This window comes from Heteronotia binoei, chromosome 7 (assembly GCF_032191835.1).
Source record: "Heteronotia binoei isolate CCM8104 ecotype False Entrance Well chromosome 7, APGP_CSIRO_Hbin_v1, whole genome shotgun sequence".
In the NCBI taxonomy this organism is placed as follows: domain Eukaryota; kingdom Metazoa; phylum Chordata; class Lepidosauria; order Squamata; family Gekkonidae; genus Heteronotia; species Heteronotia binoei.
This window is the reverse complement of record NC_083229.1, coordinates 104391791-104416458: the sequence shown is the minus strand read 5'-3', so window position 1 is coordinate 104416458 and position 24668 is coordinate 104391791.

The following is a 24668-nucleotide window of genomic DNA, read 5'->3' as shown; positions in this document are numbered from 1 at the left end:
AAGCCCTGATCCTCCCCATTCATTGGAAAGTCTCCACCTGAGAAGGACTTACAAACTACTATAGGCTTAATTATTTTTGTTTTCAAGGCTGATTAAAAACCGTTCTGTTCCAGTAGGCCTTTGGAAGAGTGAGATTTTAATAAATGGACTGCTTACCCTTTTAAAATAGCTGATGTTTGTGGCACTTGCAGATTTGTGCTTTATCTATAATTTTAATTAGAAATTGTTTATTGTGTTATTGACTGAATTTAGCAGGATATACATTTTAAATGTTCATCTATGGAGGAGGCTGTATGTGTGGGCTGTACATTTGAATGGTAAAGAGCTAGCTGCTCAACAGACTAATGAAGGATATGCTGCACATTTTCGAAAATGTATATGTTTCAAAACAAAATCCGAGCCACAGTGTCAGAAACCAGCCTTACAGTACTGGATAGATTCTGTAGAGGCTTGTGCCAACTATGGAAATGAAGCTGGGGCTTCTTCAAAGGTCAGCTATGAAGCCCACTGTGAGCAAAACATGAGGATAATTCTCCAGGATGCAGGCAGAATTTCAACTGCATATGCCCTCTTGCCCTACTTCTCTTCCTCTCCCCAAGCCACAACACAAATGAATTTTTAAATCAATGTCAATTGATTCCAGATTTTTCTAAATGGCTGTGAGGCACTAGATAAGGGATTGAGAAGGGAGACCTTTGAGTTGAACTGCAGGCTCCAGTTCATTGTCACTGTCATTTGGAAATGCATTAGTTTGAAAGTTTGTCCGAAGTGGCTGTGCATAGATCAGAAGCTGCTTTTGATTGAACATGATTTGCTTGGTAAATTGTACACAGTGAAAAGAAGCCAGAAGAGCAGTCACTCGACACTGCTTTATTTGAGGTAAGCCAGTGAAAATCCCTGGGACAAAGTCTGGTGTTTCTTTCATAAGCAAAGAGAAGATGCAAGTGACTGAGCCCATGTTATAGTTTATTTATATATATATACTTTGTTTCTTCTCCACCTTTCTTGTACAGACTGAAGACAGGTTACAGAGTTATGAAGGGCAATGTAAGCAGGCTGCATACAAGGAAAAATGCAGCAAAACTGGATCACACAAATGAAAGAACAATGAAATAGAAACAGCATACTCCTGAACTGGATTTCAAGAATGGTGAAGTATAAACAGGATAATGCATCCGTGTACAGAATGTAGTATAAGAACATAAGAACAGCCCTGCCAGCATTCTGTCTCACACAGGGGCCAACCAGTTTCTCTGGAGGTCCAATAACAGGGCACAGAAGTCAAGGCCTTTTCCCGATATTGCCTCCTGGCACTGGAATTCAGATGCTAACTGCATCTGAACATGGAAGTTCTGTTTAGTCACCATGGCAAGCAGCCACTGATAGACCTGTCTTCCATGGACCTATCTAGCATATTATAGTATAAGGCTACCAAAAATATCACAGGTAATTAAATTAAAACCTTACCACCCAACAGAAAGTGCCCTTCAAGCAGAATTCTGTGTTACTACATCTCTACTCCTTTTAGGAATATGTGTTTCCAAATAGTTCTGTTTTAAACATTCTGCAAAATGCTAGATGCACAGGAGCCTTTATTACCTTGTCAAGTAAGTCATTCTGCCAGATGGGGGCCACTTGGGGCCAGCTTGGGTATGGACCACTGTTGTTTTTATCCCTTTGCAGGCAGCCCCTTCAGAAGGCTTTGCGAAGATGCTTGAAGGTGTCTCAGTGGAATGTATCAAAGTCGTGTAGGTCTACTCCTGTAGTTTACCACTCAAATGTACAGCTCCTAGGCTGTGCAGGGCTCCGGAGGTACAAGCCAGCACCATGAATTAAGCTTAGGAACTGAATCTGAATTGAACTTGGGAATGATTATGATGATACTGCTTAATTCAAGAGGGGTTTAGATAATTCAAGAGGGGTTTAGATAAAAATATGGAGCAGAGGTCCATCAGTGGCTATTAGCCACAGTGTGTGTGTATATATAAAATTTTTTGCCACTGTGTGACACAAAGTGTTGGACTGGATGGGCCATTGGCCTGATCCAACATGGCTTCTCTTATGTTCTTAATTACCCTGCCCAGGGAACTCTTCTCCTTCCGACCCAGGACCCAGTATTCTGGTTTGCTGCACCCTGTGGCCCTGACTCTACTGCCTCAGACATACATTTTTTTCTTTTTAATGTGTCACAAACTTTCTTGTAAAAATGGCTGCCGTATGTAAAAGAAACCTGGGGGGGGGCATGTTATATTACCACCATGGTAATCTGTAAAATAAACACATAGGAGGGGGAAGGGATTCCATTGTACAAATACAACGTTTTCATGTTGGCTTTATTTTTGTGCCATCAATATAAACAGCAGCAAAAACAATAACAGGGTGAGATGCTAATGCTGTAGCCAGTGCATGGATAAGCTGACTTTGTGCCTGCTGTCCCTAGTCTACTTGCTCTTACTGATGAGCAGTTTTGCCATATGGAGTTCTATCTTTAGAATCCTCACCCATAACCATATCCTGTTCGTTACTATCCTTGAACACTTTCAAGTGACTTCCTCTGATTTATTACTGTAGTGAACCTTCAAACAGATGCAAACTATTTTGGACATTTTTGAAATTTATATTTTTACAGCTTGACCATATTCCTATTTCCCTTTGAAATGTTCCCACAGAGATATATATATATATATATATATATATATATATATATATATATATATATATATATATATATATATATATATATATATATATATATAGGGGGGGGGAGGTGAAAACATTTTTTTTTAAAAAACCTCACTTTGATCTTTTCTCCATTGCAAATTACTCCTCCATACAGAGAGCTGAATACCTGAAACTGACCAAGCCAGTGTGCATCTCCTTTCTTTAGTGACCATAGTCTCATAGCCCAAGCAGATATGATCAGGATTTTGTTGCTGTGTTTTTTTAAATTTTAACTTCAAAACAGCCATGTGGAGATGCTAATTTGATCAGGGAAAAGGCATTGTGGAGGGGGAAGGGTGCTTTATGTTTCCTCCCACACCATTTCCCCCACTTTATAGTTTTCAGGCAATATGAAGAAGTAATCGGTAATGGGAGAACAGTACAGGATGAAAGGGTGAAGCCTCTGAACTGAAAAAATAACTTGTGGGTGATGCTGATCACAGAGGGGAGGTCATGGCTCAATTGTGGACAACCTGTTCTGTTCCAGGTTCTGTTCCTGGGATTTCCAATTGAAAAGATCAGGTTGTAAGTGATGTGAAAGACCTCAGCCTGAGAATCAGGAGATCTGCTGCCAGTTAGTATAGACAATGCTAAGATTGATATACCAATGGACTGATTTACCTTCATGTGTTCATGATTTTTCATGTCACTTCCATTTTGGAAGGTGTCTTGTCTCTCCTGAATGTTGGAATATTTCTGTTTGGATTCAGATCATTGCCAGAAATTATGAAAAAAGCATGGTTGCATCAAATCTTAAAGGGGAAAAAAAATTCTAAAACCATACCTCTCATAGCCTGCCTGACTTCACACAGGTCTTAAATAATAGCCCCCCACCCCAAGCTGCTGTTTACATTTTTAGACATTGTTTTGAAGGAGTAAAAAATCACTTTTGTTGTTCTCACTGGCACTTGCCCCAGAGGTTTGCTGTCACCCAGGAAGTGTATTATGTGCTGCCCTTTTCCCATTTGTCAATTGCCACTTATTCAGCTTTTTGCTCCTCCAGCCATCTCATCATCAGAATCATTACAACATCTCTGGAGATGGTTGCCTTAACATCTCATTAAAGATGAGCATGTTTGCATCCTTATCTCTAGGGATGGGCATGAAATGGCTCATGAATTAAGGTTTGTGATGAATTTTGGCCGGTTTGTGGTTTGTGAAGTATTGTTCACAAACTGAAGTGTTGCCATGAACTTCTATGAATTTTAAGCACTGACTACAAGACCTCATGCTGCTTTTTAACTTATTAGTTTTAAGCATATTACTAAAATATAGAAAATGCTAGACACCATTTGAATGGCTGCAAAAACCTATCACAGATGCATAAAATTTCAAAGCTAAAAGAGTGATAGGTCTGCTATTATCTTCTAATAAAAGAGGTAATGTCTCCATACAATCTATATTTTGGAGCAAAGGAAGAATTAAAAGGTTTCTAGGCTCAGAGAAATGATTACATTCAAAGGTTACATGGTAGAGGATGTCTACACTACCTGTACCACAGTCACATACTCTATCAGAGTATGGTACCTCCCTTGCAATACTTTAGATGGTAGGGCATTAAGACATGTCAACATAAAAACATGCCTATAGTGAGGAACAGTCAAATATAAACAGCAATTGGGGAGCTTTCCAGGTGAAAGAATACCATCAAATCGAGTAGAACAAACGCATTGTGCTCTACAGATTGTACTGTTATAATTGTACTTAAATAGCCATTTCTTAATCATTCTTATGGCTTCCTGTCTGGTAACTGAATAAAGGGAATTCAATCACGAACTTGTTTCTTGACAAGTTTATCTCAGTGGGAAATATTAAGTCTTTTCTGACTAAGCCAAGGTGTCCCTCTTGGATGTTGGAATGTATGATTTTAACTTCAAAGGAAAAAAAAAACTTCAGTCAGGCCTGAGCTTCAAGAGATGGTTGCCCGAATTCAGCTCAGCTGGCTACCCCCTGCTACACAATTTGAAATCCCACAGATGGAACATAGGAATTTAAGAAGAATTGAATCAAAGGACTCCCCTATTTTGTCAATCCAGATATCAGCCCCATATAAACTTTGCGTTGTAAGCCAAAATGCCCTCAAAACGAGGTTGGGGAATCGTCAGGTGGGCACCTGGCTTAATCAGGATCTTTTACCTGTGTATACAGAATTCCACGTCCAGAAATTAATGCTTAAAAATATTAGGGACTCTAATTAAGTAAAACAATTAAAATTTATTCTAGAAAATATAGGCATACATACCGCCCTGAGCCACCTGGTGGGAAGGGCGGGATATAAATCACAAATAAATAATTAAATAAATAAATAAAAATACAAGGCAATGTGCTCATGAAACATACAGTCCTAGGAAAAATAGAGAGAGATATAGAGATGACACATGGATAGAAAACAGGGTGATAATTACCAATTGTAGTCTTCAAGAAGGCTCCAATGGAGATCATAGAGGATGGGGGAAATGGGACCCTCAACTGTGGCCAGAATCGGGGATGGATCTAGACAGCGGAACTGGGGTACTGCTAGATGCACACCTGTGGGTATCTAGTCCACAGGTTATAAGGACTATCTTGAGCCCTTAGGGGATGGGAGGTACGAGGGAGGAGGAAGGTGATCAGCTGATGTGTGACCTCCCCAAAAGGGGAGGCTTCGCAGTGACCATAAGGGCTGGACTACTGCGATAGCCAATAGAAAGTTCATTGGTGGCACCTAATTGGGTGCCCATAACTGACCAATGAACAGGCTTGAGTCCTGGTTACCTGAGTGAACTTTCAGATTGAAATGGACCAGGGTGGGGGTGCTCCAAGGTGACAGTACAGAAAAGAATGGGGGAAATCACTGGGGTGGAGGTTCATGGGAGTGGTTTGAACTAGACCGAGGTGATGACAATAGATGGCCAAATTGTTATCTAAGGTAATACCCAATAGGTAAAAAGACACTTGGCTCTGGGTGAAGATGTTCTTCCTCTTCTTCAATCTTCTATTGTCACCAGTGTTTTGTCCAAGGTTTCGCTGGACAAAGACAGTGGCGGTTGGATAGTTGGCCACGCCTGGGGTGGGTCAATTGCTTGCAGTCACAGGTGACATCTGGCGAGTACGTGAGCCATTCGCTTTGCTGGAATGGAGTCTGGCATGGTAGGAAGATAGTTGCATGTGGTGTTAGCCCTCCACAGTGGATTCCATGGTTGGTGCTTCAAAACCATTCACCTGGATAGCTCCTGGCGGCGCAACCTCCTCTGCTCCACGGCCGAGATGGACGTCATACAGAACGATGGGAAGCCATCTGTTCTCCTGGTGGGCACTCTTGTACTGGTCTTGAGTGCCTTCGTAGCATTATGGCTGCTAGTACTGCATAAGTCCCTTTCGCCCCTGGATAGGTTTACCCACACTCTCTGGCCAGACGTGTGTGAGCTACTTCTCCAGGTGCTCTGGCAACCAAGTTGGTGACTACGATGTTCTATAAGGGGTTTTTCCTCACAGCGTGGCTGCCTTGGCATTAAACAGTTTGATGGCAGCTGGGATATACTGATCCCAAGATGAATAAAAGAAACAACATATGGTACTTGATGCTGCTCTAGCCAATCTTTTAACATGAGCAGTGACCAAAGCAGACCCTACATATTTGAAATAGGGGACCTCCTCAATATCATTATCATGAATTTTCCACTTGTGGTATACATGAGATTTCTCCCCCCCCAACCTCCCCCCCCCCAATGTTGGGTTTTTGATAGTTAACTATCAGGCGTTCTTCCAGACAGCAAGAGACAAAAGCCTCTATCAGAGAGGACAGTCCTGATGTTGTTCTTGCTAGAACTGCATCATCAACAAAAACTAGGATAGAAACTTTAATGTTAGGAATAGATGGAGAATAACTGTTCTGGGCAGAGATGGCAGAAATAATATTGTTGATATCTAAATTAAACAATAAAGGGGTCAGGACACACCCATGATGCACTCCCTGCTGTAGTGAAATTATGTTGGAAGGTTGTCTATCTAACCCATAGTGGACTTGTGCAATGGAATTAGAATTCAGAATCACAATCAAAGCCTACAGTCTCTTGTTAGTTTTACCTTGTGTCACTACTGAGCATGAGGTATGGTATCAAAAGCTATTTTCGGATTCCCCAATTCTTGATTGCATATTTATTAAGAATTGTAATGTCGAAAGATGATAATCTGTACCAGCCTCTTGCCTAAATCCAGTTTGTGTCCTTCCCTGGATTTTATTAGTCTCCAGCCAATCCATGAATCAATAATAAAGGAAAAGAACGTAAAGCTTCCTGGCCACTGCTAAAAGGCTGATAGGCCTGTAGCTGGTTGGGTCCTCATTCTCTCTTCTTATAAACTGGTATTATCATACCATACCATACCAAACCTTTAATGGCATAATAGATTCAGATAAAAATACACAGAATATAAAAATTTAAACATTGGAGATAAAATCAAAATAAAACCGAGCTTACAGATACATTCAAACATGGTCAGAATTAAATTTAAGGATGTCAGCCAGAAATTTTGCCACAGCCTCACTAACCACCCCCTCAGTATCACTCAATAAATAATAACAGGGTGGCAGAATAGACAAATCTGGAGAAAAAGAAAGCTTGCCAAATAAATCTTTACGGAGGTTATGGTAAAAAGAACAATCAAGCAATATATGCTGGATTGAGTCAGGGGTATTCGCTCCACAGGAGCAAAGTCTGTCGGCTAAAGGGACTCGCTGATATCTCCCTTGTAAAACTTTGGAGGGAAACGCGTTTAGTCTGGCCAACATAAATGCCCTGCGATGACTTGGAGTGGTTAGGTCTGATAGATAATTGGGCATTTTGCCACAAAAAGCATAAAGACCTAAGGAAGCTGGAGAGCAAGTATAAGGGAGAGTTGGCCGTAATTTCGTTTCCTCCAATTCCCACAGTCTCAGTTTAATACATCTGAAGATATATGACTCTTCAGAGGTAGAAAAATCATCTACCTCTAACCCCAATTGATTGAGTTTAGACAGAAGCACTGCTGTCCAGGACGACATATATGGGTCTCTTTTCATACAATCAAGAAGGCTGTTGGGATCTGTTCTAAAATGAATTTTGAGCCAGAATTTAAACACTGCAATCCAGGCTTTTGTCTCCACCAAAGACTGACCCACTTCAGAGCAGAGAGCAAAGTAGGACACACATTTTGGCAAACCAAGAATTTGTCTAAAGAATGAGGCTTGAATGCCCTCCACTTTCCTGGTAAAAGCTGAGATCCATATAGGGATACCATAGAGGATTTGGGCAAGCGTTTTGGCTTTGAATACTTTAATAGCTGCTGGAGCTAATTGGTTGCCCCTTGCAAAGAAAAACTGTTTAATTTGAGCAGCTGAACACTTAGCCAAGTTGATGGTGTTGTTACGATGTGAAACCCAGCTTAACTTGTGGTTAAAAGTGATCCCCAAGTATTTAAAATTTTTTGTTTGCTCGATTGTTGAATTGCCAATAAACCATCTCTGTGGGCCCCAGCAATTTGAAAAGACAACTACTTTAGATTTGGTATAATTGATAGTAAGTGAATTACAATTACAGTAGTCATAAAAGGCGTTCAAATACCTTTGCAGGCCCACTCTTGTACAAGAGAGGATGGTAGTGTCATCGGCATAAAGTAATAAGGGGACCGCTCGGCCTGCAAGTTTAGGTGGATGACCATTGATAGGGGTCAAAAATTGTGCCAGGTCAGTTAAAAATAAATTAAAAAGATGTGGGGCCAGCACACAACCTTGTTTTACCCCCTTTAACACTGGGATTTTACTAGTCAAGTCACCGCTAGAAGAAAATTTCACTTGGCAAAAGGTATTAGAATGAAGTTTCCTCAAGAGAAACAGCAAACGAGGGTCCATTCCCAGGTAACCTAGCTTGATCCATAGTTGGGCTCTATCTATTGAATCAAAAGCACCCTTCAAATCGATGAAGGCAGCATATAATTTTTTTGACCCGGTATGCATATATTTTTCAGCAAGGAAGGCCAGAGTGCAGCAGTGATCCATAGCAGATTTGCCTTTGGAGAAGCCAATCTGTTCAGGACCTATGATGTTGCCTAGGCGCATCCAGTCAGTTAATCGGAGTTCTAAATGTTTTGCATACAATTTGCCCACAATAGATAATAAACTAATGGGGCGGAAGTTTTCTGGTAACTCCAACCCCCCCTTTTTGTATATTGGGATAATTATAGAGTCAAGCCAAGAGTCAGGGATGGAGCCATGCAGATCGATAAAAGAGAACAATTTTGCAAGGGGCAAGAGCCACCAATCGGCAAACTTTGTGAATACCTCAGCGGGAAGGCCATCAGGGCCAGGTGCTTTACCTGCTTTTAAATCCTTCAATAACTCACTGATTTCCTCTAGAGTTACTGGAGGCCAGACCGGCATATCAGTAACTGAGGGGTTTGCTAAGATAGGAGGGGATACACATGGGGCAGCAAAAATGTTAGAGAAGTAATCAACCCATGTTTGCTCAGAGATATTTGGGTCAGTAACAGAATTGTTTTTTAGATTACCTGAAATGATTCTCCAGAAGGCCTTATTATCGTTAGATTTTATCGAGTGGTAAAGTTGGTCCCATTTATTCTGAAAGAAAGCTTTCTTTTTGGATGTAGTAAGCTCCAGGTAGGCTGTCTTGTAAGCAATGTAGGCCTTAATTTTTGATTGGTCTTTGGAGTGACAAGCCTCTTTAAAATGAGCTCTCAGTTCTTGTTTCCAAGCTAAACAATCTGTATCGAACCAGCTGGAGAAACTAGACCTAGACAAGATCACCGGTTTAGCTTTGGCACTACAATAATCAATTAATAATGAAAATCCTGAAAGGATTGAATCATCTGAATTGGAATTTATGATTGAATCCCTTAATCTGCATAGCGCTTCAGAGCCAAAGAGGGAAGAAAACTCCCTTTCTAGGGCCGGGGACCACTTGATTTTTTTTAGAACATTCTCAGGGGCCTTCATGGATTGGGAAGGTGATACCATATTAACCTCCAGATCCAATCGTAGGGATAGAGTTAGGGGCAGGTGGTCACTTTCTGTGCGCGGATCGATGTAAAAGTTATCGATAGATGACAGAAGGTTGGGTGAGCCCACACAAAAATCTATCACACTGCAACCCCTTGTGGAAAAAAAAGTAAAGTCATTTGCAGCTGGAAATTTGGAGAGACCATTAAATATTATAACATTGTGCGCTATGCAGAATTCAATTAATCTAAGACCCGCCTTATTGGTTAAAGTATCTTTAGAACAACGGGGTAAACATAGTTGTAGTGGAGGGGATTCAACCGCTTCAAAGCCAAAATGAGAGATCCATTTCTGATTGTTACTGCCTATCCGAGCATTAAAATCACCAAAAATCATGAGCTGAGCAGTATGGAATTTCCTAGACAAAGACGTCACATAGTCAGAAAATTTCTCCCAGACAGCATCAAACTCCAGCTCACCATTAGAAGGGGCTAAATAAACATTAATCATGATTAGGGTCAGTGCTGGGGAGGACAGCAATAAAGCCTGGGCAATTGGCGGGCAAGGATCCAAGAGGATCACCTTAAATGGTAAGCTGGATTTCACCAAAGCAGCCATGCCTGCTTTACTGCGACCTTTAGAGTGAGATCTATAAGCGGGGAGATTAAAAACTTTAAAATCCGTCAGTCTAAAACTGTCTTCTGCCCATCTCTTGAAGATCCCCATCTCTTGAAGTAATCCCCATCTCTTGAAGAACGCATCATCTTCAGCGGCAAAATATAAGGCTGCAATGTGTCTTAAGGTATCCAGATCTGGTCAGTCCCAAGCAAACCCCGAGTTGCATAATGAGTCATCAGTGCAGCCCTCTATGGATGTGACGCATAGTCCCCTTAATGTTTCATTAGAAGATGACCTTTTGCAGTCATTTGGGAGTCTTCCAGCAAAAGATCAACAGGCGATACTCATAAGACTTGAAGGTACTAAGCTGCAGCTGCAAAGGTCTTTAGAGCCGGGGAAATCAGTTCCTTCAATCAACCTAGATCCTGCAAGCAACCCCCTGCCCCCTTGTCCCCCATCAGCTGACTTAATTGATCTGTCTATGGAACTCTCTCTAACTGGCTCAAGGGCACCCCAACATAATGGTTGTATTTTCACTGATGACTCCAGGGTTCTAGAAAGGATATCCATTATCGATTGACTACCAGCTAGGGAAGCCACAAGGAAGATCCACATCATCTCCTGGAACATTGCTGGGTGGAAGAGTAAAGCGAATGACTCAGATTTTTTGGACTTTTTGAAATCCTTTGATTGTGTCTTCCTTCAGGAAACTGGTATTATGATAGCATGTTTCCAAGCAGGTGGTAGAACTCCTGTTGCATTTATCTGAGTGAATACAGTTGCCAATATATCCTTCTACATGAGATATTAGCTTTGAAGAATTCTGGGGGAATTAAATCTGCACGGGGTGGGGAGGCTTCCCATTTTCAATTGAGAAATTAGAAAACTAATTTCAGGGGGTCACTCCAGTAGTTCAGCTAGGTTCCAATTACTCTTATAATCACAGTTACTACAAGAACTAGTGAAGGTATTAGCAAAGTGTTCCTCCCAAGTATGTGAGGAAATATGAGATGGAAGTGGGCTCCTAGTATGTAAAACAGAGTTAACCAGCTTCCAAAATTCACTTAGATTTCTATTATTTCTGACAGCTCTGATTAGCCAATTAGTGAGACAAGTTTCTTCTTTGCTGTTGTGTATAGCTTGTCTATAAGCTTTTTTCCAAAAACGTTTTTTCCAAAAACGAAAAGAAAAGAAAAAGCAAAGCTTATAGTCTAGTTGAAGAGCTAGCATGCCCTTATTCTGTAATTGCCTGGTAGCAAACTTTTTTTAGACACTTACACTCAAGATTAAACCAGCTATTTTTTGTAGGTTTTAGGGCCTTATCTCAATAGACCAGTGTAGAGTATGCAGGGAACAAGTGGGAGTAAATTTGCTCTAACTTACAGCAGCTGTCATGAGGACAAGATCCTAGAGTGATTTCTCTCTTAAGAGAATGATGTTTATCTGAGAGCACTGAGGTTCTACACAAAGTATAGTTTTTAGAACTACCTTTTACTACTCTCAGTTTATTATGGTCTTGACAAATGGGTATAAAATGACTATTTTGGGTGCCAGGATCATTAGGCAAACATTAATAGAAGTAAGGGCATATGATTGCTAGGCATAGTTTTGTCTACTTTACCAGATTAATCAAATCAGCAAAGATAAGGAAATATTCTATAACCCTTGACACAAAATTGTTCAAACAGGTAAACTCTCCGTGGTCTACTATCTCCTTAATATCATTTTAAATAATCAATTTTATGCTATCTATAAATGTGGCCATTAGTTTACCAGATAGATTGTAATCCTTTGAGGATCTACTGGGGTGGTTAAAATGTCTTTTTTTCTCCAGTAATATTCTTGGAGATGCTAAGGCAGTGCCAGTGTGCATTAAAATCACCAGCAAAAATAAAAGATGCTCTACAATATCTACAAATCAAATAATGTATGCAGTTATCAAATTGATCCCAAAGAGTAACAGTTGACTTCTTTGCTCATTGTGGAGGTAACCAGGGCTTTTTTTCTGGAGGAAAGCAGTAAAATGGAGTTCTGGACCTTCTTTGTGGAAACAAAATTATTTAAAAATGCTCAAAAGTTCATAAGGGGCACCCATGTATTTCTCCTTCTTGAGAGTTCTGGCCCCTCTTTTTCCAGAAAAAAAGCCCTGGAGGCAACTAAGCATTTATTAAGACCAGTATTAAGGAGTCGATTGCAACAAGAACTGCTAATGGTCAAGGAGGGGAGGAAATTAGGATGTGGGAAACTTTTAAAACATAATGACAGTGATATGAAGCTAAGGAGACCCCCCCCCCCGAGGTTCTTCCCTTAACACCAATTTTAATAGCACCAAGTGGATAAGCCTGAATCCCAGAGAACAAGATATTATCTAGGACCCAGGTCTCTTGAAGAAACATGAAATCATTCTGTGCCAATAGTTCTTTAATTTCTGAGGAGGAGTTGTAAGTTCTTTAATTTCTGAGGAGGAGTTGTAAGTTTCCATCAAGCAATGTTCCAGGAGAGCAGTTTCAAACACTGGCCCTTTGGTGCATTTGACACATTTTCCAGTCGTTGGCTGACATGGATTTGTTAGAAAGAATCATTACAAGATATAGTTTGTCCAGTTACAGGACTAGGTAGTTTAACAATTATCCTAGGTTAGAGTGGAAAGGACGAATTCTGTTTAGCACACACAAAAAAAGGTCACATGAACCTGTTAAGCATCCATTCCATAACCCCCTGATCCAGTTAGAACATTTGTAGTAGTCTGGTAACTCTGCATTTCATCAAGAGGAACTAGAAACCCCTCACTTTGTCAGGGGCTTGGTAGGGGGCTCCAGCACTACTATTGGCTGAATTGTAAGACTCTGGGCTAATTCAGATGAGTTCTACTCTAGAAAAAGAGATTCTTTCTAAGGTTCTCTGGAGAGTTTTCAATCTATTAATTAGGTGGGTTTGTTTGCCAAAATGCAAAGCCTTAAATGATTTAGTTAGATTTGTTTCCATTGGTTTGAAGTGAAGTCCTGTAGCTGCCTTAGTTGTCTCATCCTTTGGGGCCTTTATCGCATGATTAACAGAGAATGAGGAAGGATCAGTTGCTTGCTGAGAAGGTGAAATGAGATCGATGAGCATAGGCTCTTTACAAAACTTTTTTCCCTTCCAGTCTTTGCCAAGATAGAAGAGACCTTACTAGGAAATATCAAAAACTTTCAAAGGGTGTTTATGGTATCATTTGAGATGTGATACTTTAGAGCATGGGTGTCAAACATAAAGTCTGGGGGCTGGAATCAGCCTGTGCAGGTCTGTTATCCAACCCATGAGCAAGGGAGAGGAGGGTGGTGGGGGTGGCAAGAGCAGTGAAAAGACTCTTGTCAAGTTGGCTGGCTGAAGGGTCCATCCCTCCCAGGGCTGGATTAATAATTAGGCCAAGTAGGCACTAGCCTATGGGCCCCCATGCCTTTATGGGCCCTGGGCTGGCTAACCCCTCCATCTTTCCCTCCCATCCTGCATGCACAGCCAGCAACTGAGCTGCTCTCTGCCCAACTTGCCTGGTGCAGCTGCCTCTCTCTGCCTCTCCTCCACAGTTTAGTAAAAGGGGCTTTAAATAAGGTGCCTGCAGTCTGTGGTAGGGCAGTTGCTCTGACTCTGAGATGATTTGTGAGGGGCCCCCCAAGATTTTGACCGCGTAGTGGCTGACACAGGGTTTAAACTGGCACTGATCCCTCCTTTCCCTTTCTCTTGGTTGGGCCAGGCTGCTCATGTGTGGCTGCTGCTCTCTCTCCTCCTTCTGTCAGAGGTGGGGTGGGTCACTGCCCGCCCATCACTGCATATTCAAAGTAGGCTTCCCCCTTCGCTTCAGCATCAGAAGCTGCCTCCTTTGCCACTGCTGCTGCCGCCTCCTCCTCCTCCGCTCACCTCTCTTGTTCTTTTCCTGCAACAATGCCTGAAAAGTGGCCCTTTGGGAGGATAGAGGAGGGAAGGAAGACGAAGAGAGGGAGAAAGTTATTATGTATGTAGATGGTGGTAGCAGTGAGCTGTTGATGGACATATTGATGGAAATAGGGGAAGTGTAGGAATGGGAATGCTGGAGTGCATCTGTGGGGAAGAGTATAAGGGACTTGTAGGGTGTGCAATGGGGTGTATGGTGGGGACTGTACTTAGAAAACCATGGAGAGGAGACTAAATATAGCTGTTGGTGGGAGGAAAGGTGCTGAGTGCTTTTTTTTTGGGGGGGGGGGTGGCATGCAAGAGCAAAGGTGGTTGGAGGGTAAGATAAAACAGCAATCTTGAGCCACCTTAAAGACTTAATGAGATTTTGTTGCATCATTTTTATTTTCTAAGCATCTGTACTTTGCTTTCCCCTCCAAATGGGAACCCAAAGCAATGTGTAAGTATTGTTCTCCCCATCTATGTTTTTGTTCTCACAACAACTGCGCAGGCCCAAAGTCACCCAGAAACTTCCATGGCAGAGTGGGGTTTATGAGACTGAGTCGACCCATGTACAAACCTGAGCACCACCAGGTTTATGTGTGTCTTTGCAGAAGTCAGGTCTCTAAGTGGGACTGAAGTGCAAGGAAAGGAGTGTCAGTGGGAGCAGACTTGAGCTTTGGAGGAAAGTGGATCTGTGTGTATAAATCACCAGGTCTGGTGCGTCCATTAGGCAGCTGTAGGCAGCTGCCTGGAGTGCCAAGCATGGGAGAGGGCACTGGTTTGGACCCTCCCACGCCTCCAAGTGGATGGAAATAGTCTGCTTGGAAGCGGCAGCGAGGCTCCTGGTCTGAGCGTGCACACCTCCACCACCTGCCATCACTCTGCTTGTGTCACAGGCCCGAGAGGCAGAGCAATGGTGGGTAGCAGCGGCACACACACTCAGACCAGGAGCCTCGCTGCCGCTGCGCTCTCCCTCTCTGGTGCTGTCTTAGGGGTGGCAGGGGCACCTTGCCTGGGGCATTGGCTTTCGGCTGGAACCCTAATGCCACTGCTGTGAATCACACAGAGGTGGTGGGAGAAAGGGCTGCTTTTGGAGTTCTGGTTATTGACAGGTGGCTGGTAAATCTGTGGCGAGTTCATGATTTTTGTGGTGGATTGAGCGAGTGTTGAGGGTGGTGAGTTTATATATGTACGTTTTGGGGAGGAGTGTGATGGACAGGAAAAGTTTCTCTACGGTGGGAGGCGTGTTCGAGGCAGATTACACACAGTGAGTCCGTGTAATTGACCAAATGGGACAGAAACATGGCTTCCCACCTATTGATGAAAGGATGCCAAAAATTGCAGGTAGGTGGGGGAGCAATGGGAAGCTGTACTGAAGCTTTCTGAAGTTGGCATTAGAAAATTTTACCAGATTTGAGGTCCAAATTCCCCCGAATTTAAGGTGTTTGCTTCTAAAATTCTGCCTATGTTTGGGACAATGTACATTTGTGAACAGCTCTTCTCTGTAATAAATGACAATAAATCAAAGTATGTTCTCAGTTTACAGATATACTTCTGAACAGCTTACTCAAGATTGCTAAAGCAAAAACATTTACCCCAGATTTTGATGCAATAATTCAGAGTAAGAGATATCAGTTATCAAAGACTGTCGAATAAATGATAGATTCTGGTAAGGTAGCTGTGTTGGTCTGAAGTAACAGTACAAAGTTTTGAGTGCAGTGGGACCTTTAAGACTAATTACCGTAAGTTTAATTCTGGGCATAAACTTTCATGTGCATGTGCACTTTGTATCCAAAGAGGTGTACATGCACACAAAAGCTTATATTCAGAATTAAAATTTGTTGGCCTTAAAGATTTCACTAATCCAAACTTTGTTTTGTTAAATAAATACTGTAAGACTGTTAACATTTTAAACATGTTTGTGTTTTTTGTCAATAAAATTTTTATTATTATAAATTGAGATGGGGTACAGAAAAGAAAGAAGGAAGGGGAGATTATAAGTATCATATTTGTTGATTATGTGTTCATCATAAGGACTAATAGCATTAGAGTAAGTATAAAACATAAGCATTTAAGATATGAGCAGCCCAATCCAGAGATAAGGGGTGGCCAGCCATGGCGTAGCTTCCGCGCCGCTAGTAGACTTCCTGAGGACTTCGGCACGCTGGAGCGTGCGGAGGGGGGTGGTGTACCTTGCCATGAGGGAGACAGTCGCCATGGTAACGCTGCTGGCGGAGGCACAGAAGGGAGGCGGAGGCAGCCGGAGGGGAGGGCCAGCCCACCCCCCCCATTGGCCAGTCCTGGTGCATGCGCTGCAGTTCATGACAGGGATGGGGAAAGGTGGCCCCAGAGAGGCTGATAGCCATCCCCAACTCGCCCCCAAGCAGAGAACAGAGCCAATGATGGGTAGATCATCACAAGCAAAGGAGTGACGGCCCACCAACACGGGGAGGGAACAGGAGTGAGGCTGGGCAAGCACGCACGAGAAGCCTGGCTTGGTGGCAAGGTGGGGGTGAGGACCATGGAGAAGTCGTCAATCCCCTCACACCCTCCTGCTGTCAGAGACTCTGCCAATGGCAGGCAGAAGTACCAAGTGCAGGAGTTCGCTGTTATAGACAGCAGCTGGAATGTATGTCTGCGAGTGAGCAGCCCAGCAGCAGACACTCCCCCACCCAGAGACCCCCTGTGCTGCCCTGATGCCCTCTGTCATGTGCATGGAACACCTCCCTCAGGGGCCGCAGAACTCAGAGTGCAAGTGCATCAGCTGCAGAACTCTGAGTCCACTTCATCAGCCCCTCCTTAGTGCCCTGCGCACGGCAGTCCTGTGGGGTAGAGTAGGCTGTCAGCCCAGGCAGGCTGAGGGGTGGCACTCCCCTTCCCTGTCCAGCCACTCGGGGGACAGTGTGGCGGCTCATAGACCATCCCCCCCCCAAACCAAGTCTGCCCACCCTCCCAGGCATCCCCTCAGAGAGGCCACTGATGGCGGGGTGGGGGGGTTGCCCAGGGAATAGGCAGCAGATGCCAAGTGGGAGAGACAACAGAGGGCACAGCTCAGACTTTATTTTTCCAGAACAGAGTGCAGCAGTCTCCCTGGTGTGCACTGGGAAGTCTTGCCGTGGGCGGGGCTCCATTCTGAGTGGCAGGCAGAAAAAGCTGAGGGAGTAGGGGGGGTGGAGCTGCACACGCGGAAGCCTCTGTTTTGGAGTCCCACCTGCAAACGGAGATAAAGATCAAGAGCACCTGCAGGGACAGTGGCTGGAAGAGCAGGCTGCGTTTCAGCCGGGTGCTCTCTTAAAGGGACAGTCTCTGACCCACCTCCCCGCAACGGGGCAGCTGCCACACACACAGACCCCGTGCCCTGCCAGGGGTTGGGAACGCGACAGAGGGCAGACCAAGGGAAGGGAGCAGGCTGAAGCATAGGGGAGTGGGGTCAGCAAATGCCCCCTGCCGGAGCCCACTACCCGGTTCAAGTGCCAGAGATGCTCGCACACTGAGCAGTCAAGAGTGAGGGGAGGAGGAGGCCGGGGGGGGGGGGAACAGTGGAACTTACCCAGCCATGGGCGACAGTCCTTGCATGCAGAGCCTTTGGGAGCCCGGAACCTGTGGAGACCTGGAAACAAGAGCAGTTAGCCCCAGGGGAGAGACCTCTCTCTCCCTCACAAGTCAAAGATACTGTCAAAGCAACTGCAAGGTGCAAAATCACGCTGCTCCCTATGGGGTTTGTGAGCTTCCACAGCGGCGGAGGTAACCTTTGTTTTTGGTTTCAAAGAGTGCCTATGGGGCATGCTGCCATTTTTGCAGGCGTAAAGTTGCACCTCTCGGGGGGAGCTTGTCATGGGTCAAACTGCTCAGGAAGCTGCCTAAGCCTGGCCGTGCCCCCAACTCCACCCCCTCCTCTGCCTGAATGCCGTGCTCCGCCTGACTTCTGCCCACGCTCGGGCACAGCCCTCAGGCGCCGCTGCCTTTGGACGGAGCGGTGCTCGGGCTCCCCCCCACCCACGGAACTCCCCTCCGCTGGGGCGGCGCCGGTCGTACGTCGGTGCAAACCCTTCCTGCGCCCACGTACCGGCTCGTCTGCCCCCAAAAGACTTTCCGCCCCCCTCCTCTGGATTGTGCTCTTAGTAATATCTCTGATATCTAGCGTTACATTTTATGGCATACATGACCTGGCTTGACAAAGTGACACTTATGTCAGATCCTCGTAACAAAGGAGTTTGACACCTCTGCTGTACAGAATATTAAATATGGCATCCTTAAAGAATAAAAATAAAGGGCTACACTGCCCCGTTGAATAAAATCTGGGGTGTGTTCCACATATCACAAGTCAATTAAACTTAAATTCTGGTTCAAAGGAAAAGCTAAATTTAAAGTCCGTTCATGGTGGTTCGTAAGGAGCAGAAAGCAGGGTTTAAATGGTGCTGAGCATTTTGACTCCCTGATTCCTTCTGCTTTGGGTGGGGAACAGAAAGCAGGGAGTTAAATGGCTTTGACCCATTTAAACCTTTGCTGTCTGCTCCCCTTGAATAGCAGTGGGGAACACAAAGCAGGGGTCATGAACCATAACAAAATAGTTTGGCCATGATCCAGGAACCAAACTGCAAAAATGCTGTTCTGCCCATCCCTACTTCTCTCTCACACTGTTCTTCATTCGTTGTGTTCTGCTCTCCCCCATTCATTCCCATTTCCTTTGCACACTGCCACATCTGCATTTTTGCCATTTCTGCCCATTTCTCATTAGTGATGAACAGTTTTAAAAATTTTGCCTATTCTTAATTATCTTAATGTAAACAGAAGATATAATTTATTTTGTCTTTTCCCTTTTTTTTTTGACAAATCTTAAACATTGTTGCCAAGAAATTTTGGGCTATTTTCAGATTTTCTTGGAATAGTTCTGTGGAAACTGGATGTTTGCATTAAAGACAAGGAAGAATTGGTCAAACTGACATCTGATTCAAAAAGGAAGGAGTAGGAAAATATATTAGATAATGACAAAGGAGAAAAAAAACACATATTACTGATCTCTGCCATAGAACATAAATCACTGTGCTATTAATTTAACCTCCCTTTACAGTGGAGGATTGTGGGAGAGATACTTAGGAGCAATAATGAAAGAGTGTGTGTTGCATGTGTCATTGAACTGTGTCTTAGTGAAAGAATCGCAGAAATAGCTGAGTCAAGTAGTCCACCAAGAGAGCCATTCATGTTTGCCATAAGACTGAAGGTTAAACTAATAAGTATTCCCTGATTAGAAGAGGCTGCCTGTTCATAATTATCATGATTAGCTACTAATTTGCTTCATATCCTGCTTGTGAGTAGAGATTGCAGAAGTCGAACATTCAATGAACTGTTCAGCTGCATCCAAACAGTTTGAATATGTCCAATGGCTTGTAATGCAGAGTTCCTGGGATGGCTTCTGTATTGACAGCTAGAGGAAAGGTATCTGACCCCTGTCCATAAAAGGGATAAATCCAGACAAAGAGGGAGCAAATTGTGAGCAACCTGTGATAGAAAAGTATGTCACTTTAATGATCCAACCATGATCCTGAGAGATGTCTCCTCTGAAGAACAAGAAGACCGAGTACATCATCTGCACAGGAGCAAAAGGAGCCACAAAGTATAACAGAGAAATAGATGAAGCTTATCTACTCTGGTATATCTGAATCACGACTTTGAGTAGCAAAAGGGGCTACTGTAAAATGCAAAGTGACTGGGTATGATATTGAAGTAGGATACTGAACAATACTGAGATTATTCAGTTGATCCATAGATAAGTGGGGAATTTTGATCAAGGTAACTTATTATTTATTTATTATTTTCAATTTATAGCCTGCCCTTTCCTAAATGGACTCTGAGCGGGTAACTTTTGTTGGTAACTGTATCCACAGTGAAATTCTCAGTAGCCCCGCTGGCCCAACAGAACCAGTGCAATGTACTAGTGCCCAACAGAACCCAGTGTCAATGTGACAGTGCCAGCTCAATCACAATCCAAGCAAGGGGAGCAGAACCAGTACAATATACAGAGTGCCCAGCAGTACCAGTGTAATCACAAAGTGCCCTACAGAACCCAGTGCCACTGGCATTGCAAGCTTAAAAGGACTGCTCTCAAAGCACAGCTTCACAAATCCAAGCAAGGGGGTGAGATTTTGCAAGCTCTATTCAAGAAAGTAATTCTAGCAAAGGGGTGGGTGGGTGGGCAGGAACCTCTTGAAACTGACATGACCTGTTTGAAATTGACAGCAGTGTTTTCAAGGCTGAAGGAGGAGGAGGAAATTGAATTTATACCCTGCCCTTTACTTCCCAAAGTAGTCTCAGAGCAGTTTACAATCTCCTTTCCCTTTCCTCTGCACAACTGACACCCTGTGAGATAGGTGGGACTGAGAGAGCTCTGACGGAAACCTCTCTTGAGAGAACAGCTTCTGACAGAGTTATGACTGACCTTAGACAATGACTGATTTTGCACTACACTTGTTCTGGGGTGGAGAGTCCTTTTGCTACCAGGGCTTTACTCCGTTTTCACACAAATTGCCCTGGAGCTGCGATTTGGTGCGCTGTTATTCTGGAGCAAGCGGAAACCACTTGTCAGCGTATCCCACTTGCTGTGGAATAGTGGCACAACAACTCACAGCTCCGGGGCAACTTGTGTGAAAACAGAGCAAAGCCCCGGTAGCAAAAGTCTCTCCACCCTGGAACAAGTGTAGTGTGAAATTGGTTAATGACTTCCATTTAAGAGTCCACACACTTAACCACTACACCAAACTGGCTGTCCCATTGGTTTGAAGTTTACCAAACATTTTGTTTGAGTGGAGACAGTCTATCTGGAAATGTATCCATTCATGAACTGGCATGAATCTGCACAAACAGCTTGAAAATTCATGGAAAATTCATGTTGTTTGACCTGCCACCAACATAACTTCACAAAGCACAAATTGGGCAAAATTCATCACAAACTTTAGTTTGTGAGCAAGTTCATGTCTGTCCCTCCTCATCATCCACTACGGTCTGAACAAAGGGCAGTGAGAGAATAGGAGCTTGTTGTTGAACAATCACAAAACAACTGCAGATAGTTACTTTTAGGATCCTATGATTCCACCCCACTCTTATTTCTAAAATTACTCATTAAAAGTCCAGTAATTACACAGACAATTAATGGTCTTGATGAAGTATCCTGTCCTGACTTGATCTGTCACTGCCTGAATCGGTTCTATCTATGAATGTCAGTTATGAGGCTCCGAACAAACTGTCCATAATTAATCTTTGCTGTGGTGACCAGCTGAAACTAGCTGTTGTTTAATGGCTGTCTTTGAAAAGAAAGAAATTGAAAAGAAAGAAAAGAATTGCATTCAGGTCAGGATGCTGTACTTGCTATATCATTAATTATGCCAGAACAAGTGGCTCGCTACTAGGACTGCATCACAATAACTGCAGAATGAAAAGGGAAAATATTATCATAGTAAACATCTACAGATCTGCATTATATTTCCCATTCATGACCTTGTTCAAAAGTGGAAGCTACAAAGTACTGTATTGTTGTGGCTGCCATCACTTCCGATTAATAGCCCCTATTATTCATAAGAGGGCAGCTGAGGTCACTTCCCTGTGCTTTGTGCAAAGAACCCCACTATTCATCCTCTGGATTGTGAGTGGTGGCAAAAGGATTAAGGGAAATGTCTATGAGCCCATTCCTTCTCCTTGAGATATAGATTTAACCTTCAGTTGTCCCTATGTGTTATTGTATGATTTTTAATGTGTGTTACAGATAAAATTATATTTGGCTTGAAAAACAGAACATTCCTTTTGTGTTCCAATTTTCTTTTCAGAGCTGAAGTGTAAATGAGGCTGTCTTGTCACAGATTCCTATGGCAGTTCACCAAATACAGATGTTCTTCCTTAATAATCAGAAGAAACCAAGACTTTATCAGTTGACATGCAATACTGAACAGGATTTTTGAATGCAACCTTGATAGTTTCCTGACGGTATTTTGCCTTTTCTTCGTCTTTTCAACATGGTCAGGCTAATCAATGAATGCACATGTTGCCAAGTTACGTTATCAAAGGATTGTATGGCTTCTGTACTATGAAATATGTTGCATCAAACAACTGGATTTGGCAGTTTCTTCCTCACAGCTGGAGCTCAATTAGCCTAAAACGTAATTCTTCGGACATTTTTATACTCATCACCCTGTAGTTGGAAACACAACTTAGAGGGGACTGTGAATAGAAAACAGCTAAGGAGGCATGAGAAGTATTGCTTCTCACACTTCTCACACACTTCTGTGATCAAATCTGGAACTGCTTTCCTTGAAACAAAATATCCCATCAAGGGATTTTTACACAAACCTGAGGTGGGAAATCTCTGTGTTGGATAGTTGGCAGTTTCCATTGGTTCTCCCTTCTTGCCGCAAACCCCTCTCATGTCGTTCCTCCTATTTCCCCCCAGTAGCAGCACTTTGTGGTAATCAGTAAACTGTAGTGGGTGCATGTATTCCTTTTGCCCTATATTTCTTCACAAAAACCTTCTTTGCAAGGTTAACATTGTATTGGCAATTTTAGTTGTTCTCTTACCTGCTGCGGAGATTTGAATATTCATGATGAGTATTTTCTCAGAATTTGTACCCTAAATAACCCTGGGATCCATCAGTGTTTGGCATCACAAACACACTTTCATGGGAGAATGCTTTTTGATCTCAGCATTCAAGGTTAAGATTAGGAAAATGACTAAATTACAGATACAATTAGAGCACTCAGGCCTCGGATTCAGTGGGAGCTTACAGGAGCACAGCTCCTGAACCTTTCTGAGAGTTCCACCTCCTTGTCCATTGAATAGTATTGCAGCTGCATAACAATCCCTGGATGAGCTCCACTACCTATTTTTCTACAAAACAATCCCCAAGAGCACTCTTTGCACTAACAGTCCTACGGTGTCTATAATTAACCTTGGTAGAGAACCACTTTTGTGGATGAGACTGTTTAGGATCAAACAAGCAGAAACCTCCCAGGACTTGCAGGGAGCATTTCATTTCCCCCACCTCTACTATTTCTTCTTTCACTTCCTTGAAAGGCTCCACAAGCCTCTTCTTTCTTGCCGTGTTCTCTCCTTCGCATCCACAGCCAACCTACTTTTACCTCCTTCAGCTTTCTGCCTCACCCTGCCTTTGGCATCCTTTACCAAGGACAACTATGGCTCAATTGCACACTGCCAGTTGTCAGAGCAGTCCCGGTTGTGCAGTGGGGAACTTGCAAATATAGCACAGCTGTCTTCACAGCAGGGACCTATGATGACCTCCTCCACTTCCCTCTCTCAAAAGCCACATTTCCCCCCCTTTTCTCTTCTTCTGACTGAACAGTCCTATTTATGGATTTTCTTGTTTTTTAAAGAACTATTCAGGGCCATGGCCAGAGGTGAGGCATTGAGAGTGGTGCCCTGTGTCACATCTGCAATGCTCCCACTCCAATCTCCCCTTTCTTGTTTAAATTTAAATGGTCAAACTCTTGTTTAAGCTGCACCACTTAACCCTTAAGAAAGAATTAACCCTTCATAGTCCATTACCTGTTTACACAGCACATACAACATTTTAAAGTGTAGTTCATCACAAAGCAGTTTACATAATTTTCCTCTTCTCAATCTTATCCTCAAAACAACTGTGTGAACAGGGGTGGACTGGGAATGAAAAACCCTGGAAAAGGCCCCTCCCCTACCTTCCTTGGTCCTGCCCTTCAAAGGAGGGAGAGCAAGAGAAAGAAGCAGTCTATTTGACCCTGACCCTTCCTACCAAAGGGGATATAGAAGGTGGAAGGAAGAGACAGCCTGCCTAGCTGATTGGTTGATGCTGCTTCCCTTACCTCTGGCAGCCTTGCCTCAGTGTCCCCCGTGGCCCAGTGCCTCGCTATAATGGAAAAGTTTAATGCCTTTGGAGGCCCTGGGAGGAATAACTGCATACCACTGCCCCCCCCCCCCCGAGCATCCTTTTAATACAGCATGTCCGAAGCAGTGGAGGTCTATGTGATACAGAGAAGCACTCCTCACATCAACAGTTTAAAATATGTATTATAAGCATACTTTTAGCACGATGCCAGATTTGAGCAAGGAAGAACAAACGAAATTTGTAAAAATACAAATCCTCTGTCCCTCTAACTGATGTTAACATAGGACAGGCTCTTCTAGCTTAGGCAGTTACAAATCTCTACCTCAATGCATCCTTCAGCCCTTTCAGGCCAGTCCCATGATCAATGGCCAGCTGCTCAGAGAAGATGTCTGCCCCTATGTTCATCAATGCTGCATTCCAGGAAAGAGAGAGATGAACCTTCTCTAGCAAAAAAGTTTTGTTAACTCTGTCCACTTGACTGGGACATGCCAGATCAAAGAAGTATTTCATCCAGCCCAAGGCTGTTCTAGCCAAAAGCCCTCCAAAATCTGTTGCTTGCCTGGGGGAGGCTTGATCACCCTGTTGTC